General features: G+C 35.0%; 5 non-coding genes across 5 annotated transcripts; 2 read left to right on the top strand and 3 right to left on the bottom strand.

Annotated features, from left to right (window-relative positions):
- Nucleotides 1–5,742: 5,742 nt before the first annotated feature.
- TRNAM-CAU (transfer RNA methionine (anticodon CAU)) lies at nt 5,743–5,815 on the bottom strand. The gene has a single exon. It is a non-coding gene; the product is annotated as a tRNA-Met (tRNA).
- Nucleotides 5,816–6,612: 797 nt separating this feature from the next.
- On the top strand, nt 6,613–6,685 carry TRNAK-UUU (transfer RNA lysine (anticodon UUU)). The gene has a single exon. It is a non-coding gene; the product is annotated as a tRNA-Lys (tRNA).
- Nucleotides 6,686–7,772: 1,087 nt separating this feature from the next.
- On the bottom strand, nt 7,773–7,845 carry TRNAM-CAU (transfer RNA methionine (anticodon CAU)). The gene has a single exon. It is a non-coding gene; the product is annotated as a tRNA-Met (tRNA).
- Nucleotides 7,846–8,556: 711 nt separating this feature from the next.
- TRNAK-UUU (transfer RNA lysine (anticodon UUU)) lies at nt 8,557–8,629 on the top strand. The gene has a single exon. It is a non-coding gene; the product is annotated as a tRNA-Lys (tRNA).
- Nucleotides 8,630–15,347: 6,718 nt separating this feature from the next.
- On the bottom strand, nt 15,348–15,420 carry TRNAM-CAU (transfer RNA methionine (anticodon CAU)). The gene has a single exon. It is a non-coding gene; the product is annotated as a tRNA-Met (tRNA).
- Between the last annotated feature and the right edge of the window lie 3,845 nt (nt 15,421–19,265).

Genomic DNA, 19,265 nt, shown 5'->3' with positions numbered 1-19,265 from the left:
TGTAAACATCGGGTGCATGTAGGTTGTCAGATTATTCAGGAAGATTTATCGAGTTTTAGCTCTAAAAAAAATGGACAACTGATATTTAAAATTTACAAATAACTAATACATATATGGTTTCCTACACTAACGTACACAGTAAAAAAATGGTTGTGTTAATTCAACTTAAATTTAACACAGGACAGTGGTTCTAGCGTGACTACCACTATGCAGTGTTAATTCAACGCACGTGTTTGCGTTTAACACAGAGTTTGTGTTACGGTTTTAACACACAACCGGTGTTGAGCGGTGTTAAATTCGGATCTGTGTTAGTATTTTCGGTATTGATTCGACACCATGACAGTGTGGGTAGTGTGGGGTAAAGTGTTGAGTGTTACTTGTGGTGGTGTTGCACCAACACGAAGAAAGTAACACAGTGTGTAGTGTGTTAATTATTTAGTGTTAATATTACACCATGTCAAGTATCAATATGACACAGCCCCTGTGTTATTTCAACACAATTTCTTTATTATTTCAACACACCATCTGTGTCATAATTTAAGGTCAAAGCCGTATAAATAACACCGTTTTTGTGTTAATTCAACACTCCCTGTGTTAAAATTCAAGGTCAGACCACCAGATTAACACCGTTTTTGGTGTTAATTCGACTCCATTTCTGTGTTACTACGACACCTATTTCGGTGTTGAAATATCGCCATGTGCTGTGTTGATGTAACTATTTTTCTGTGTTGGAAAAGCTTCTGGTGTGCATGATTACAATTACCGAAGATTCCAATTTTAAAATAAGAATAATAAACTACAAACACTTCATATAGAAAATCTTCATAAAACTTTTTGTCGTCCTTCCCAACATTTATTGTGCGAAACACAACCTTCATCAACATCTTGTTCAAGAATGATAGGAAACTCTTACCTATATCCTTATAATATGTTTGCCTCTTAATCGTGATTCTACTTGTTTTTCGCCATTTTTGAAGCACAGTCCCTGGTGTTGACTAGTGAGCTCTAGTGCAGTGTAGAAGTGACACGATAATACGGTTGTTTCTCGCTGTTGACATATTTATTAAGAAACATTATGTAAAACAATAGAACACAATGCGCGGTTGCACATTGAAATTTTGCGAATATCTGGTTTACGTATTTCTTTCTACTGTGTTTGTCTGTAGCTTCAGTACATAAGCCTTTATAATTAGATGCCTAATATATTTGGCATTCACGCAGAAAACAACACCGAAGATTCTACACTTGTGTCAATTTAACATAGACTGTGTGTCATTTCTACTACCAGCATTTGACACACAACTCCAAATAGAGAGTGAGTGTTCTAAGCACCTGTTTGTGTTATATTTTAACACAATCGTGTTAACACATAGGCATGTTGTTGAAATAACACAACGATTTTTTACAGTGTAGAATAATTTTAATTCGAAACTGAGACAATTTCGTAAAAAATAATTGCAACACGCGAAGCCACACAAGTATATTAGGATCCTCGTTGGGAACTCGTATGGTTCAGATCCACGTTGATCTGTAGATCCTCGCCTCACATAGCCTGAGCGATGAAAAGAACTCGAAACTCAAAATTAAACCAACCACATATGTTACACAAATCTTCGTTGCTTTTTAATTGTATTTTAATAACGCCTTTACACATTTTATAACAGTTCCGTAACTTTATATATATATATATATATATATATATATATATATATATATATATATATATATATATATATATATATATATATATATATATATATATATTTGGTCTAGGAATTAATTCGTGCGGGTGGACAAGAGATGGCGCAACGAACGGAGCGTCCCACAGTTCCGTGTATCCACACATGTGTTGCAAACCTCTGTCATCGCGTATCGTTCGTAGTATAGGGCAGTGGATTAAAGCGTCAACAACACCAGTTTGTAGTTAAGTGAACATGGCGCAATTTGTGCCTGATAAAGTGTTTTTGCGGGGTGTCCTGCTGCATTACTTTAACATGCAGAAAAGTGCGACTGAAAGTCATCGTATTTTGGTGGAAGTGTATGGTGACCATGCTCTAGCTGAGCGAACGTGTCAGAAGTGGTTTGCACGGTTTAGAAGTGGTGATTTCAGCTTGGCAGACCAAGAGCGAGCTGGACAGCCAAAAAAATTTCAAGACGAAGAATTGACAGCATTGCTCGAGCAGGATTCGTGTCAAACGCAGGAACAACTTGCAGCAGCATTAGGCGTTGATCAAACAACAGTCTCCAAACGCTTGAAAGCCATGGGAATGATTTAAAAGATGTCACATTGGGTTCCACATGAATTGAAAGACAGAGACGTTGAAAGACGAAAAACCATTTGCGAATTGCTGCTTCAACGACAGAGCAGAAAGGGGTTTCTGCATCGAATTATTACGGGTGATAAGAAATGGATCCATTACGAGAACCCTAAACGAAAAAAGGCCTGGGTGAAACCAGGTGAACCAGGTCCATCACAACCAAAACGAGATATTCACTGTGCAAAGGTTATGCTGTGCATATGGTGGGATATGAAAGGTGTGGTGTACTATGAGCTGCTGCAACCGGGTGAAACTATGAATGGAGAACGTTATCGACGACAATTAATGCGTTTGAAGCAAGCTCTGGCCAGAACACGACCAGAATGGGAGAACAGACATGATAAACTTATTGTTCAACATGATAACGCTCGCCCATATGTCGCAAAACCGGTCAAAACCTATTTAGAAAATGTCGGATGGGAAGTTTTACCCCACCCGCCGTATTCACCAGACGTTGCTCCTTCGGACTACAACTTGTTCGATTGCATGAACAACGATTTGATTGGACAGCGGTTTACTTCTTCAGAAGATATCGAAACATGGGTCTCTGACTGGATCGCTTCCAAGGATGAGGACTTCTTTCGCCACGGAATCCGTACATTGCCTGACAGATGGGCGAAAGTGGTGGCTAGCGATGGACAATATTTTTCTTAAGGTATTTATGTATTTTGTGTTTGTACTACAGCTTCAATGTGTGCGTACCAACCGCACGAATTAATTCGTAGACCAAATATATATCTATATCTATATCTATATCTATATCTATATCTATATATATATATATATATATATATATATATATATATATATATATATAGATAGATAGATAGATAGATATAGATATAGATATAGATAGATATATATATATATAGATATAGATATATAGATAGATAGGTAGATAGATAGATATCCGTTTAAAAGAAATCCTTGCAAGAAGTATCAAAGTTACAACCAGTTGAAATTCTGTTTTTGTTTGCTCACAGTAGCTTCTGTTCTGGCAGCAATATATCACGATCGATCGAAGCTGCAACGATGTTGACAGACTAAAGATAAGGATCTAAAATAAATTATTCTTAAATATAAGGTTGGGAGGCTGATTAGATACGAGGTAAAGGTTTGTTGTTTTTTTCTCTCTGAATATTAAGTTAAATTGTTAGATGATTTCATTAACATTGTGTAAGAAATTATTATTATTATTATTATTATTATTATTATTATTATTATTATTATTATTATTATTATTATTATTATTATTATTATTATTATTATTATTATTATTACGAGGGTGGATTGGGAAGTTTGTGGCCTGACCTACAAAATTAGAAAATATTTGAATAAGTCATCTTTTATATTTCCACGTAACTCTCGGAACCGAGATACATTTACGCCACCTCACCGGTAACAATTCTATACTACTTTCAAAAATGATTCCTTGAGCCCTACAAAACATCCCAATACAGCACTTTTCACCTCTGCATCCGAAGAAAATTGCTGACCCCATTATTTTTTCATTTTTCCTAATAATTCCTAATCCTAATCATTCACTCATTCAATTTCAAGTATGCCTTTAGTAACGGGCGAGTTTTCATAAGAAAGTATACGCAGGTGTTATGTTTTATTCAGTCATATTAACACACAGAGCAAGTAGGGTCTATTATTTTAACCTTAAATTAAAAAGAAAAAAAAGAAAAAAGAAAATGTTTAGAAAGTCAATTCGTGTATTTATAATTATTATGACGCATTCAAGACGTCATTTTCTTATGTTTCCCACAATATAAGAATTGTTGGTAGCTTTTGGTGAATTTTTAAAACACGTCTTAAAGTATAATCATTGTTGTATGCATGGCCGCCCGCAAGGTGAGACAAGGGGGTCAGTTACATCACCTATATTTTCGAAAAGTGTTCAATTCTTCGAAATACGTGTTAAAACTTGTTAGATAGGCTTGCTGATACACAGTTGTATCTAATAGATTAGTAGGAAATTATATTGTGCCATAGATAGTTACTATATTTAATTATATGCACAGTGATGTAGCCGGGATTTCATTTCGGGATGGGTCCGGGGGTCCTCCCCAGGAAAGTTTCGGCAATGGAGAAATTAAAACGCAATTTATAGAGTTCTTCTAACAGCTTTAAAATTTTCAGGGGTCCGATGGCCCTCAGGTTTGGTAATACTTGATTATGTGGGGACTGAACACGTAATTTTAGATTTTATTTTAACAACTTTCCAAATTTCGGGGAGGTCACTAAAATAAGTAGTATTATGACTATATCATTTTCAGATATGATATACTAACATTGTTAGTTGTGGCTTTACATATGTATAATTTTATATCGAAATATACCTTATATGTGTTTAGTCTATTAACTTTCACGCACTATTTAAGAGAACATTTTGATTGCCATTCGTTCTGACTGTAAAATCTCTATTAAACGTTTGAAATGAAATGATTTTTTTTTTATTATTTGATGTCCCAGGATTTGTTCTTAGGAGATGGACGATGGAAAGGGAGTAATTATGAAATTAAATTTTCTGTGCTCTCTCATCGGGAATCGAGCTCGAGACAATGTACACAACAGAAGCACGCGCTAAGCACTAGACCAACAGGGAGAGCGATATATATTGTGTGTGTGTGTGTGTGTGTGTATGTAAATATTGGCTCTATAGACCTTGATGCAAGTTAGTTGTAAACTAGGGGGCCCCGCAAAATATTCTTAATCGGGCCCCGCATCACCTAAGACCGGCCCTGTATAATCTATAGCGATCAGTATTAAAACCGGAAATAGTTGATTTCTACTAATTACTTCCGGTTTGAATGTCACCTCCATTAACGAATTCGATTCCTAACTTTGAACCCTTTACATCCTGCTCAAAATTTATAGTGACCCATTAAGTACTTTTTTTTTTTTTTTTTTGGGCTGGACACATCCACATGTAGACCCATACAGATAAGTGAAATATTTAAAAGGAGTTTTACTAAACCGAACTCCTAAAAATAAATGTTAAAATAAAGCTGAAATTGCGTACCGTATGCATACGTTTCTAAAAAATATATATACAATTTCGTTGTTTATGTTTAATTGAAATCTTTGAAATTCATATTTGATAAATCTAAATCGTCACTTCACTAATTTCGAGTCTCTACTTTCACATTCTAAGAAAACTAGAATAACTTACTACTATTTTAGAAATTGTAGCTGGACTGGAAAGTGAAAAACAGGTAGTGTTCTAAAATAGGACTTACCTTTCAATTAAAAAAAAAGCGAATTTACAAAATTTTCTATTTCGCAACTTAATCTCTTTCTTCTGTTTGATATAACTTTCCGAATTGCGCTCGAAACTGAATAGTCATAATAATCGGAGTCTGGACTAAATTTACAATTCATTTGGATTTAATTTCATTGAATTTTAAGCAAAGAGAAATGCCCCGGGTGAGGATCGAACTCACGACCTTGAGATTATGAGACTCACGCGCTACCTACTGCGCTACCGAGGCTGTTATTTTTCAGAATGAGCTCTAATAGTGAGGAAGCGGTACATGATGTTGCTATTAGTTTCCTGCTGCAGAAATGGATTTTTTTTTTTTTTTTTTTTTTTTTTAGTACGAGAATGTTGGAAGTTACGAATAGTTATATGTTTGTATGTACGCATTTTTCACAAGTTTTTTCGTCCCAACATCGTGGTTGGGGCGAAGAGCCCAATTCTGATGTGAGGGTTCCATGGCAACTGAGTTTGTTTATACTAATACTGTTAAAATTAGAAAATTTTATTCTTTGTATATCTATTATTAGAATATTCGGTCAAAATTCGTTACTCGAATAACTATATTAATATTAGAAATGGATATTCGAATAACAGAAGGAAACATATTCGAATAATTTTAACAGTACAACAGTGTCCGTGAGTTTTCTCAAAATCCTCCCGTTTTGACTGCTACTTTCTATCGCTACAAGAGAAGCGAAGTAAACTTAAAGTATTATTTCTACTCACAAGTTGTAGCGATTAAAAGTGTACTAACTCTTAGTTGTAGCAATAAAATGTTATATATATATATATATTTTTTTTTATAGTAGTAGGTTCCCTCAAGAGCCGCCACTGCGTCAGATTGAACATATTAAGGAATGAAATTATAGAGTTCGGGAGATAACTTAAAATGTTACTGAAACAATTTGTAAGATAAAATGACTAAATATAATTGGATATCTCTTGCGATAATTTCACAAAATGACACTCTTGGACCCGGTCATTTGAATGGATAACGTCATTGAGGTAATTGTTCTTTTAGAAAACACGGCCCGGATAGCTCAGTCGGTAGAGCGTTAGGCTTTTAACCTAACGGTCAAGGGTTCGAGTCCCTGTCCGGGCGTTCAGTTTTATAGCTTATTACATTGCTCGTAATGACATTAAAATTTCAAAGAAATAAATATATGTGGATGGAATGTTTAAATTTATTCTAATTGAAATAGCAGGTTCTAGACTCTTGTTTTCTCCAGAATAGGAACTACGGATAATAGAGGATTCATTAAGACAAACTGATTTATGCTTTTAAAGGAAACTTGCGTCAAAACCATGCAGAATGATTTCGAACACTTTCTGGGAGCTATTTTGTTTAACAAATACTACGAAAATTTCAGAGGCAGCCTTGTTTTACTTTTTTTTTTTTTTTTTTTTTGGCAATTTGCTTTAATGCCATATCGTTTTCTTTAGCTATACTAAATTTTACATGACGTCATATACTCAGTGTTGCTTCTTTGCCACTCAACCTATCAAGTTTTAATATCTGCTACCGTTCTACCTGAGAATTTGCATGTTAACAACATAGCATCCATGTTGAATTTGGGAGATGCTGCATACCCAGTGAAACTTTTTCCTGCGATTATGGCGAATGTGTTCACCTTTTGTCTGGTAACAACGTGTATATATATATATATATATATATATATATATATATATATATATATATATATATATATATATATATATATATATATTACTGGCACATATATATATTACTAAAAATAAATGTTAAAATTAAAAGAAAATGCTGAAATTACATACCATATGCATACGTTTCTAAAAATATATATATATCATTTCCTTGTTTATGTTTAATTGAAATCTTCGACATTCATATTTGATAAATCTAAATCGTCACTTTACTAATTTCGAGTCTCTACTTTCACATTCTAAGAAAACTAGAATAACTTACTACTATTTTAGAAATTGTAACTGGACTGGAAAGTGAAAAACAGGTAGTGTTCTAAAATATGTCCTACCTTTCAATTAAACAAAAGCGAATTTAGAAAGTTTTCTATTTCTCAACTTAATCTCTTTCTTCTGTTTGCTATAACTTTCCGAATTGCGTTCAAAACTAAATAGTCCTAATAATCGGAGTGCACATTAAATATACAATTCATTTGGATTTCATTTGATTGAATTTTAAGCAAAATAAATGCCCCGGGTGAGGATCGAACTCAGCACCTTGAGATTATGAGACTCACGCGCTACCTACTGCGCTACCGAGGCTGTTGTTCCGTATAACTAACTCTATAGTAAGTAAGTAGTACATGACGTTGCTATTAGTTTCTTGCTGCAGAAATGAAGATTTTTTGTAAGTACGAGGATGTTGAAAGTTAGGAATATTTATATGTTTGTACATATTTATGACTTTTCCTACAAACTCCTTCGTCTCGATATTACGGTTGGGGCGAATTAAAGAAAAAGGAAAGTAAAAGATCACTGAATTCGGGTGCGAGCGGTCCCATGGCAAGTGAGTTTGTGTTTTACAATAATACTGTTAAAATTCGAATAATTTATCCTTTGGAAAAAAAATTCGTTAGTCGAAGAATTATTCTAATATTGAAAACAGATATTCGAATAATAGAAAAATGTCCGAATAATTTTAACAGCACAACATCGTGTATGTTGATTTTCTCGAAATTCTCCCGTTTTCACCGCTACATTCTATCGTTATAAGCTAAAGGAAGAAAATGTAAAGTACAATTCTTATATATAGCTTGTAGCGATAAAATACTAATTTTTAGCGAAGAAATTTCTCTCAAGAGCCGAACTATAGAGTTCAGGAGATAACTTAAAATGTAAACTGGCACAATTTGAAAGATAAAACAATTAAATGCAATTAACTGTTTTCAGACGTTAATGTCACAAAGTGATACATTAGACTCGTCACTTCAATGGATGACAGAGCAAAGGAAAGCGCGCCATTTATCCTTCAGAGCCCGGATAGCTCAGTCGGTAGAGCGTTAGGCTTTTAACCTAACGGTCCAGGGTTCGAGTCCCTGTTCGGGCGTATACTTTTACAACTTATAACACTGATGGTATTGACTTTAAAAATTTAATTAAAACCAAGTTAATAAGTCAACTGACAAGTTAATAAGTCTAGAACAACGACAACTGACAATAAAGGATTAGTTAACACAAACTGATTTATGGTTTTAAAAGAAACTGTTGCTTCAAAACGTTCTGGAATACTTTCGGCGAGCTCTTTCATTTAATAAAGGTCACGAACATTTCGGAGAAGTCATCTTCTTTTATATATTTTAAAATTTCTTTTTCTAGACATCTCGTCTTGCTTTAGCGATTCTAAATTTTACATGACGTCATATACTTAGTGTTGTTTCTCACACTATGACAACCCTATCGTCACTCAGCCAATCAGATGTAATATATTCTCGGAACGAGTAATTGACTGCAGAAAATTGCTTCTCGCTATCTACTAGTGCTGTTGAATTTTTGTGACATTTGCGGTTTTCGGTTTTTGAGAAAACCGGTTTTCTGAGAACCGAAAACCGCAAATGCGGTTTTCAAAACCGAAACCGCAAAAACGGTTTTCAAAACCGAAACCGCAAATGCGGTTTTCAAAACCGAAACCGAAAATGCGGTTTTCAAAACCGAAACCGCAAAAACGGTTTTCAAAACCGAAACCGCAAATGCAGTTTTTGAAACCGAAACCGCAAATGCGGTTTTCGAAACCGAAACCGCAAAAGCGGTTTTCAAAACCGAAACCGCAAATGCGGTTTTCAAAATCGAAACCGAAAAAGCTTTTTTCAAAACCGAAACCGCAGAAGCTCATTTCGAAAGCGAAAGCCGCCCGAAACCGTGTTTGCGGTTTTATGAACGAAACCTTGTTTGTCCTTTTCAAAGCAGAAACAATGTTTGATGTTTTTAATTACACCTTTTAACAATTGTGAAAGCATTTATCGATCGAGACAATTGTATTGATTTATGTCTGTTTTAACTTTTTTTTATTTGCTCCAAGACTATTATGGTAATATATGTAGCACTGTACGAAAGGGATTGTTCGATGGTTGTACAAGTCACAGCTAAATTAGGGTTGTAATATTTTAAAGTCAGAAAAGTGGGGAGTTCTAAACCGTAAGTACTGATGTGAACTTGTGTGCTACAAATACTGACCTTGAATCCTTCGCACTTTTTTTTTAAGTTACTTCTTTGATGACACTTCCAATGTACTTTTCGCCTGCAGAGAAGCAAACTGGACCCCACCTGATTTTCATATATTTTGTAAATTAGACCACGAGGAACACGAATCTGAAGGAATTTTGACATTGCGAATTTCGGAACTCGAGATATTCGAACATAAAGTGACCAAGGAAGCAAACTGGACCAAAATTAATTTTTATATATTTTGTAAACTAGACCATGAGGAACACGAATCTGAAGGAATTTTGACATTCCGAATTTCCGATCTCGAGATATTCGAACATAAAGTGACCACGGAAGCAAACTAGACCCCACCTTATTTTTATATATTTTGTAAAGTAGACTACTAGAAACACGAATCTGAAGGAATTTTGACATTCCAACTTCCCGAACTCGAGATACTAGAACTTATACAGTAGTTTTACATAGTATGTATAAAATTAACGAAGAAAGTTCTGTCGCTTTTTGACCTTTCAACACCCCGACACGAGATATATGTTTCGACTCGACGAAACCCTGCCGCCAGTGAGGGCCAATTATTATCGCAGACCTCCACAAAAAGCGACAGAACTTTCTTGGTTACTTTTATACATAAGACTGATTTTCTTTGAAATTGCACTTAATTTATTTAAGATTTTCTGACAAAAATGTTATTTATTATTCGTGACGAAAAAGACATAATTATTTTATTAACAGCTATATCTCACTTACTGTTTTACACGAAATAGCATTTAAAAAAGCGAATGAATTCCAAACTGAAAAACTGAATAAAAACGTTGCTTTTCACCAAATTTTCTATCTGATAAAAAGTTTTCTTAAAACACTTATTACAGCATATAAATAATATAATGTACTTACGATTTAGTACCATTGTTTTATGATAGAATTTGTAGTACCTTGTCAAAACGTTTGTCTTCAAACTGTCAAATACAAATCGCCGTAAATTGTGTAATCTGCTGTCACAAAAAGTATACCATACTATTTTCGGATGGCTATAAGGAAGAAATACCATACTATTTTGTGATCGGTATGGTAAAATACTATTTTTCCATACTATTTTACCGTAAATTATTAATTATATGTAAACTTTGTTATTTTTAAATGACTGAAGCGAAGTAATCTCACGATGATGTTTTAACATCTGGCCATTAGGAGTGCCAGGAAATCATTTGGGGGGGCTGGCCCCGATGCCTCCCCCCCGGGGCTACATCCCTGCCTAAGACGTACCTGGAAGATCAAAAATAGTACCCATCAGTATCAACGACCTTCTCCCAACGTTCGGGGTGGGCATGGATTCCTTCGAGGTAGAACTTGGTTTACCGTGAAGCGAAGAAGGTATCAAGTGTATTTTGCACTTTTACTACGGAGTTGAACTGGAGTTCTCTAAGGTGAGTGTCCAAGGAATGGAACAGGTGATATTTGGACGGTGCAATGTCCGGGGAGTATGGCGGTTGCAATAGTGTTTCCCATCGAAGGCGTAGGATGGTGTCCCGGGTCAATCTAGCCATGTGGGGCTTAGCGTTGTCCCGTAACGAGAGAACCCCTTAGCGATTGAGAAGTGCTGGCTCCAGGGTTTTGAGTTTTTCTTGAGCACGGCTCAACTGCTGACAGTAAACAGTTGCATTAATGTTCTGCTCTGACTAGCCGGTAACAGTTCCCGATGCACGATGTCGCGAGCAGTCCACCAAACACACAGCAGGACTTTCTGCTGCATTACTGGTTTCAGCTGTTTTGGAACCAGTTCATGGGATTTTAACCAATGATGACGACGCCATGGAGCTTCTCATCACATGTCAACATCCTGTCCAGAAATGGCTCCTTTCTCAGACGAGACAGCAAAGAAACACAGGTGTCTGCATTGTACTGCTTCCCAAGTTGATGGAGGTGCTGCCGGATGGTTTCTCCACTCACATTGAATGTTAGCCCCAGTTTCTCACAGGTCCCTCCGCTGTTCGCCTCAATTGCTACCTGAAGATTTTCATTTTGTACATGTGTTGGTCTTCCGGCACGTGGTGCGTCTTTCGTGAGTGTTTTGTTACCATCCTTAAACTTTCTAAATCACCCTTGCACTGTCTGCGTAATCACGACACCCTCACGAAAGGCCTGAGATATCTTCCGCCCCGCTGCAGTGGCGTTTGACCCAAGTTTGAACTCGTACAGCATACACACCCTTATGACGCTCTGTGGAGGTTCCATATTCACTCTGTCCTTACACAAGTTCACGTTGTAACTGAACTGCCACAAGCAGGTAGAGTGTTGGATATACGCACACCAACATCTGACCTTCGCCTTTTCTCCATTCGCATTCAACTCACGGTGTGAGGATCAATTGAACACAGACCTCCACAAAAAGCGACAGAACTTTCTTAGTTACCTTTATATATCTCACAGGACAATATTTTTCGTATAGAGAATATATCTATATTAAACTTAAAGTTTTAATATCTCGAGTTCCGGAAGTCGGAATGTCAAAAATCCTTCAGATTCGTGTTCCTTGTGATCTAGTTTACGAAATATATAAAAATCAGAAGTGTAGCGGTTAAGATTATCAGAGTTGTAGCGGTTTACGTTGAATATGCCAAGACTTTATCCATTAAGTCGTCTTAGATTTTTCTTCAATCCCAAAATGCGGGTGGTTTTTCGTGATTAAGATACGTTTAAGCGAGGGACGAATATAGAACCTGAAAATCGGGTGGTACCCGCAAAAATCGGGTAATATGACAACACTAAGCTAAATAGAAAATAAGGTATATCCCTATTTAAGATCACTACACCTGCAACACATGAAATCCAACTTGAAATCTCATCCACTTAGACTGAGATCTTTTATATTATCATTATTCTTTCACCTTGTTTCTAAATAGTACTGCCACTCTTTCTTATGTTAACAAAAAAACACCACCTCCCTTTCTTAAAAAAAAGAAAAGAAAAAATAGATCGCAATACACAATTTTATTGTTGATTTGTTGCCACTCCGATAAATGAGAATGTTGTGGTTTTGTATGTGTTGACTGGTTTCTTATCGCAAGTCCCAGACACCTGCAATAGTTCATACGTGAAGGGAACACCGATCATATTTTATTCTACGTATATCATTTTACTTCTCAATAACGATAGCCGTGCCTCTTTGTGAGAAACTGCAACTTATTTTTTTTATTCTGCCAATTGTAAAAGTATACTAAACAAGAATTTCCCTACACATTAAGACATTTTAAGAAAAAGTATCTTCTTTCCCCTCTGCAAATTTTGAGCATTTTTTTCCTCCATCTGGCAACTGTGAGTCGAAGATGGGAAAGATTCTTTGCTGTTTTCTCGTCGTTACTTGACATTAGTGCTGTCGAATTTTTGTGACTTTTTGCAGTTTTCGTTTTTTTGAGAAAACCGGTTTTCTGAAAACAGAAAACCGCAAGTGCGGTTTACAAAACCGAAACCGCAAAATCGGTTTTCAAAACCGAAACCGCAAATGCGGTTTTCAAAACCGAAACCGTAAATGCGATTTTCAAAACCGAAACCGCAAATGCGGTTTTCAAAACCGAAACCGCAAAAACGGTTTTCAAAACCGAAACCGCAAATGCGGTTTTCAAAACCGAAACCGCAAAAACGGTTTTCAAAACCGAAACCGCAAAAACGGTTTTCAAAACCGAAACCGCAAATGCGGTTTTCAAAACCGAAACCGCAAATTCGGTTTTCAAAACCGAAACCGCAAATGCGGTTTTCAAAACCGAAACCGCAATTGCGGTTTTCAAAACCGAAACCGCAAAAGCGGTTTTCAAAACCGACATTTCGGTTTTATGAAATTTCACTTTTTCCAAAAACCGGTTTTCGGTTTTTTCAAAAACCGATTTCGACAGCACTACTATCTACCCAGATTAATATTTATATTTAGACAAACAGATTCCCTACGTGGACTTAGTAAGGAGTTTGAATTTCCTAACGTTGAGGAATCGACGAAGGATGTTTGATTTACTATTTTTATATAAAGTATTAAATAATAAAATTGACTGTCCAGAGCTACTCACGAAAATATATCTGAGCATTCCAACAGGCAGAACAAGACCAGGGAATACCGGTATATTTTTCTGTGAAAGGGCACGAACAAATATTCTCAGTAAATCTCCGCTGTGGAGAATGTGTGACTCCTACAATGAATTAAGTCATAAAACTGATGTATTAGATACATTCAGTATGTCAGAATATGTATTTAGAAACAGGATTATTACCGAGTACCTGACACTCGAATTGAATTGATTAATTGTACGGGTAAAAGTATATATGTATATGTATGTATTATACAACACTATAATTAGGCATTAAGCCTGTTGTGTTGTTTTCTAAATAAATAAAAATTCTGTAGCGATCAACGTTAAGGCCAGTAATGTTTATTTTCTGTCGCTTCTGGTTTCAATAGAGAATTTAGTGTGGAGATAAGATATGGACGATAATATGACTCCGAAACTCGTTTCTCGATATTTACTACCGATTGTGCTTTATAGAGAGCAAAATAAAACCGGAAATGGTTGATTTCTGCAACGTTTGGATTTAAGAGAGGTTTAAGAGAGAAGACAGTGCTTGTTTTTACAAGGCTAAAGCGATTCCAAAAAAAAAAAGCGTTTCTCGTTATTTATTATAGATTTTACTGTATAACGATCAATGTTAAAACCGGAAGTGGTTGTTTGCCACCTTCAATTTCAATACAGGGTCAAGGGGAAAAGTAGTATATTTTCTTAAAACGCTAAATAGTTTCCAAAAAGTGTTTCTTCCTATCTCTTATTGTTTTTGGACTATGTAGATTTGTTGAAACCGGAAGTTGTAGTGGATTGTATCACGTCCGGTTTTAATACAGAGTTAACAATTGAGATAATATATTTTCTTGGAAATTTCAGTTGATTGCAGAAAACAGCTTCTCGCTATTTATGCCATTTTTAATCTATAGCGAAAACCGGGAAATGTTAATTCTACCACTTCCGGTTTCAATATCATCTCCATTAACAACCTCAATTCCTAACTTTGACCCTTTACATCATACCCAAAATTAATAATGGAGATCCATTAAGAAGTTCTTGAGATTTCTTTTGTCTCTGGAGAGCTTTCATAAACCAAACTTCTAAACAATTAAATTTTCAGAATTATTTTTTTTAAAATCATACTGAACTTGCGAATTGTATGTATTCCTCCGTAAAAATATAATTTCGTTGAAATACTTTAACTTTTTTTATTGAATTTAAATCTTCGAAGTCCGTATTTGGATGATTCTATTACGGCACTCCCCCGATTTCCGACATTCATTGTTTCTTCATTCTCACATTATAGGAAAAATAGATTAATGTATTTATTTGTATTTTAGAAACTGTAACTGGACTCTTAAGTGAAAAGAAGCTAGTTGTGAATATTAGACTTATCTTTTGATTAAATAAAAGCGAATTTAGAAAATTTACTATTTTACAACTTCGTTTTTTAAAATATATATATAATACCTCGAACAATCCGGATTGGTTCCAGATTATCGGAGTAATATTGTATTTATGAGTCACTTTCTTTACCTTTTATCGTAGTTGAAGCAAAAGGCACGCCCCGAGTGAGGATCAAACTCACGACCTTGCGATTATGAGACTCACGCGCTGCCTACTGCGCTATCGAGGCTAATAATCGCTAACTTGAAATCTAACATGAAGTACACAGTAGATGATGTTGCTTTTATTTCCTTGCAATAGAAATGGGGGCTATAGAGGTAATATTAAGAATAAAATGTGGAGAGTTACGGATGTATATACGTTTGTGTGTATTAATTTCTTGGAAACTCCTTCATACACATTTGTTTAATTCCTTTATATTCCATTCCATAATACTGTAAATTAAGAATAAATGTGCATAAAATCTGATAAATTATATTAATTAAATATAATACGTATACTTGCGGAGGAATGTTGTGGCTGAAGTCTTTATCCATGATGACTTTTATATTCTCATCTCTCCAATGGCTATATTTTAACAGTTTTGTCTTCTACTCCAGTTTCATTTCTTCAATCCTCTTTTTCTCCTCTTTCGACGAACACACAAATCCTAGATATGGTTTAAATGTGTATACACTATATAATTAATGATCATGATATTAGTAAAAAGTGTCAACACTCTGATAAATTCATGAATATTATTCCATAGTAGTTGCAAGATGCTAAATGCAGTGAGACTGTATATACAGGGTGTCCCAAAAATGGTTATACAACCCAGCATCGATCAAATATAACATTTTAATTAATTAATGTAATGGATTTATTTGCTTTGGTTTGTTCCGAGCTTAAGGTACAGGTGAAAATAAATTAAGAACAAATAAGGAAGAAACTAAGTCAATACATGTGTTGATAACAACAAGTAAATGATATAAAATGTCATGACCGATCAGTAAGGGGCTGTATACCTTCTTTTGGGCTACCTGTATATCCATCCATGAGGTCACATAAAAAATTACTTCAAAATTGGGATCTTTGAAGTATCGCTTCTCCAAATGGTAAAAGCGTCCACGTTTGAATACATTTCTAATTACAGTTTTTATACTAATTTGAAGACGCTGAATCAAATGAAACTGGTTTCAAACATTCGCGCCCATTGTGCCAACAGAAAAATGATGCGAGATATATAATGGGATCTCAAATGTGAGATATAAATATTATAAATATACTAACACCATATGGACGAATACATTTGAAGATAGCTCCTTTCGGTTCAGCGTTCTCAAATTAGTATAAAAAACACAATTAGTAATTTATCTAAGAGTGGACCCATTTTTACTACTAGTATTATTGTTAGGTCTTTGATTTTAAATTTGAACAGAGGAAAACCTAACAAGCAATACTGTGTTGGTTGGTTTGGACTTTAACGTCCCTTCGATCACCGATTTTATGCGAGAAGTGAGTATAAAACTTTGGATGAACTCCAAACCACTTGAGCTCTCACCGAGAATCAAACCCCGGCCGCTAAATTAAAATTTCAAGACTGGGAAAACATTACTTCACCCACACTTGATGACCACAGTTTATTTTATTTTCTCACTTTCTTGTTGAAATCACAATTACTTTCGTACATTCATGGAAAGAAAGAACGAAAATCATAATTTTCTAAACATGTTTTAAAAAGTTCTTATTTTTAAGGAAGATTTTAATACTCCATACATAAAATTATAGATATAGTTCTTAACTGTATTTTCCTTTGTCTTATTAGCAATATCAACAACAGAACTAACATATGCACTTAAAGCACTTATAACTACTGTAAATGCACCCGTACTCACGAGATTGGCAATGCTCATGACTTTGGAACTCACGCACACACGACAAAACCCTCATGAAGTGTGGGCAACTTACAAACCTTGATGTCAGCGGTAATTCTAAATTGTGTTGCAAATGTGCTGTTGAAATGATGGTCTGAAGGTTTTGGTTGAGTAATTGTGATGTAAATATGTTATTGGTTGTAAATTTTTACTTTTGAGCTCTACGCTGAGTGAGGTTAGTATAAAGTGGACAAGTTTACTTTTAGCAACAATTAGTAAATATAAAACCACGCTAAATTGTCTAAATATTGCAAAACATTCGTAACAATGGACGCGAGCACTAGGCCGACAGACTTAGCTATCTGCGTACGTGAATGACTTGTCCCACGTGGTTTTATGTTGCGCCATATGGTGAGGTCAACGAGTGAATAGTAATTATCAGGGCCCGGATTTTGTTGACCTAAAATTTTCTAAAAAGTGACCTATAAAATGACACTAAAATTCCTGAAAAATGACCCTAAAATTCACAAAAATTGACCTTAAAACTTGCGTTTCTTAAAACGTTTATTTCGTTAAACATTGTCATTTTTTTGAATATCTATTAGATTTTAATTATCATTTCTCATTCCCAAAGTTTTGTTTCAGTTAGTTGCAGTTTATTGATCAGTCCATTGTACGGCATTGTACGTACTTGAAAGTGTCAATTCACTCCCGAGTTGAAACTAGGAAGTACACTTAAAGAATAGCTGTTAACAAGTGTAGACTGTATACATGAGAATAATAGATAAAAACCCCGTTTAAAATCTTTGTACGTGTTCTAATCCATTTTTAGTTACTCACGTGATCACATTCCTTGTGGTCATTAATACAAAACCATCTGTTTGGCCACCTACGAACTCCTACCCCTACTCAACCAGCTAAAGCTTAGTGTTCATTAACTTTTTAGGAATGCTATTTTTCCACTCCAATAGTCAGGAAGCAGGAAAAGATCTAACTTCGTATTTTTCAAATCCGTAAACAGTGTTCATTTTAAGATTTCCTTATGTAGAAGGAAAAGAGAAAAATGACCATAAGTGACCTGAAAGTTACCTTAAAATATTAAAAAATGACCTGAAACTTCAAAAAGGCAAAAAGTGACCAAAAGTTGACTCTAAAACAATATACTTTTAGAACCTTGAGTTGAAGGATAACGTTTTTATTTAAAGTTGCCTTGTCCTATGCGTAACAGAAAAAAGTTGACTTGTCAACAAGATCCGGGCCCTGGTAATTATGTTTGTATTACGATGCAATCTGGAACGTTCAATTGGTTCAAAATTTCTCACCGTACTCTATTTAGTTATACACATAACTATAAATGTAAATAATTATAACTATCTATCTATATCTATCTATCTATCTATCTATCTATCTATCTCTCTCTCTCTCTCTCTCTCTCTCTCTCTCTCTATATATATATATATATATATATATATATATATATATATATATATATATATATCAGGGATGCCCACAAGGGGGGCTATGACGCAAACTGCGTCATTGAAATATTTGGGGGGGTTAAAATCTATATAAATATGCTTGAGGGTGTGTAAAAATTAATCGAAAAGATTTTTTTTTCATGGAAGAACACCTACGGATAATCGAGGGGGGTGCGTCATGGACATAAGGGGGGGTGGGCACCACTGTATATATATATATATATATATATATATATATAAACTGAAAATTACTTTTGGGAATGGCTAGCAAGAAGAAATGATAAGAAAATGGGGTCATAATACGAAATAGGTTGAGAAAGGCTAGATATACACAAATGCTTTCATCTTTGAAATTGTGCCAGTTATTGTTCGCTGAGTTTTTATATTCAACTACAAAGTTCATTCTTAAATTGTTCCATCTGACTTCTAATATGTTTCTGTTCTTAAAACGGAAGAAATTCACGATGTTATAACCCACCCACTTGACACGGTGGCACAGTAGTTTTTCAAATGGTTTGAGACATTGAGAATTGGAATCCTTCTTTGTTTGTGTCCATGTCATATGGGACTGAGTGAAAGACAGAATTAATAGAAGACCGTGGAGCCAATTATACCGATTGGGGCGAATTAAAAAAGGAAAAAAAAGTGAAAAGTAAAAGAGTGCTCAATCTCATGCGAGGGGTCTCATGGCAAGTGAGTTTGTTGTGCAAAAAGTGCTGTTAAAATCCGAGTGATTTATTATT

This window comes from Thermobia domestica, chromosome 15, assembly GCF_964235325.1.
Source record: "Thermobia domestica chromosome 15, izTheDome1.hap1.1, whole genome shotgun sequence".
NCBI classification, from domain to species: domain Eukaryota; kingdom Metazoa; phylum Arthropoda; class Insecta; order Zygentoma; family Lepismatidae; genus Thermobia; species Thermobia domestica.
Note: the sequence above shows the minus strand (reverse complement) of the source record. Positions and strands in the feature narration are given on the sequence as shown.